The following is a 1,983-nucleotide window of genomic DNA, read 5'->3' as shown; positions in this document are numbered from 1 at the left end:
TAAAATATATAGTTAAATATAAACATATCATTAGTTAACAATCTTTCCTCTGTCAGAATGCTCCCTAGTCTGATACACCATAAGAGAATGTTCAACTTGATAGGACCCAATTATCCCACCTATTCTCCACCCTTTCCCCAATGTATGACAATCCATATGAAACACGCTAATATGACACCAAAAACTTATCTGACACATCAAGCAATGTAGGGACATAATTTCAAGTTAAATATTGTGAGTTTGTTATAACAATACATATCACAATTTTTCCCAAGACTTTTTGCATCAACTTGTTTTCATCATATTTTGAGACGATTTATATGTATTATCCTTTTATTTATGTCATTTCTATCAAACAAACATAATTATACCTGTAACATGTGATATTTGTCTACACATTAGTTATCAACCATCATTCATGAGATATGTTCAACAAACTAAATAATTGTTGAAACACCATAATAATGGGAAAAAAATTAACATAAACAGTTTGAATTAAATGGTATTTATATGGTCATTTCTTTTAAGGTTTGTCCCAAATTTTTTTTAGGTTAATAACAAGCCAAATATATAATATTTTTATTTATAAAAATTATTTTCAAAGCGCTCCAGTTTGTTCTATCAACACCTTTCAGCCTTCTTTTTTTGAAATGTTGGATATTAATATAAATCAGTGCTTCAAATAAGCAACAAAATGGGTCCATAGCTTAGTGGTAGAGCATTTGACTGCAGATCAAGAGGTCACCGGTTCGAACTTGGTTGGGCCCTTAGTTTGAAATTTTTGATACTCCTCTCATATCCCAAATCAACCATCATTTGCTGCTTACCACAACCAAAAACATTACATAAACCATTTAAGAACTTATATTATCTTGTTAATATAGATACTTAAACATATTATTCTAATTTATTGACTTTGAAAAAATTCTTGATTATAAACATTAATTTACAGCCTCTTATATCACCCAACATTAGAATTGAAAATAAGGCATTGAATATTTTTTATTATTATCAGTTTCATAACAATAAAAACTTGACTAGTGATTAAACTTAACTTGGTTTTTATTAACCCAACACCGCAGAGACTTTTTAATCGGTTAATCCTTATTCCATTCATCTTCATTATCTCTAATAACACCACATAACTAGTGTTATACACTTATACCCGTATGTTGGTTGGGTTGATGGATTTTAAAAAAATGAATTGGTTTTATTTTTTACCAAATGTAGTTTCTAAAGTATTTATTAAAATTATTTATATAAGTAACAAAATGTTTTTCTTACTCAACAATACATACATTGTCATAAATATCATAAAATATGTTTTTTCTTGTTCATGGTTGAAGTAAAAAATAAAACTCATAATAGACAAATCACTATCAATAATCAACCCCATGATCTTTATATTTTTATATGAAGTTTTTTTTATCTTTTGTACACAATGTATTTGGAGCAATGTACATTCGTTGAATTGTTTATTATAACATCTTACTTTCAAGTACATTGTTATTAATTCTAGAGTTTTCTTATTTTTTTGTAAACAATACATTAGTCGGGTTGATTAATGGAAAAAACAAATGACAAATTATATTTTATTTTATGGCATCAACATGAGGTTAATGTTTGGCTAATTTGACTATCGGAACATTCTACTATAATGTAGTTTTTTTGAACGATATTTCTATTTTACTATTAATGAATAATGATATTCAATTGGGATTTCCACTTTGAAAAGGAAAATGTTTAATGTATTAGGAACGTCCGATTACAACATTTGACTTGAAAAAATGTTTGTTAGTCATTAACCTACCGAATAAACTCACAATTTCAACCAAACTTTCAAACGTTTTGTCCAATTGATTATTTAAATGTTTGATAGTCACTCACCCGCCGAATAAATTTACAATTTCAACCAAACTTTCAAACCACTAATCACAATATCCAAAATCTAGTAATAGCTTGTTGATATCATTATTGCACTTG

The 1,983-nt window shown here is 27.5% G+C and overlaps 1 non-coding gene across 1 annotated transcript; it reads left to right on the top strand.

Annotated features, from left to right (window-relative positions):
• Positions 1-696: 696 nt before the first annotated feature.
• TRNAC-GCA (transfer RNA cysteine (anticodon GCA)) lies at positions 697-768 on the top strand. Its single transcript has one exon. It is a non-coding gene; the product is annotated as a tRNA-Cys (tRNA).
• Positions 769-1,983: the final 1,215 nt, after the last annotated feature.

This window comes from Lactuca serriola, chromosome 7 (assembly GCF_051521515.1).
Source record: "Lactuca serriola cultivar US96UC23 chromosome 7, Lser_US96UC23_V15, whole genome shotgun sequence".
Taxonomy (NCBI): domain Eukaryota; kingdom Viridiplantae; phylum Streptophyta; class Magnoliopsida; order Asterales; family Asteraceae; genus Lactuca; species Lactuca serriola.
The sequence above is the reverse complement of the archived record's forward strand: the minus strand, read 5'-3'. Positions and strand labels throughout refer to the sequence as shown.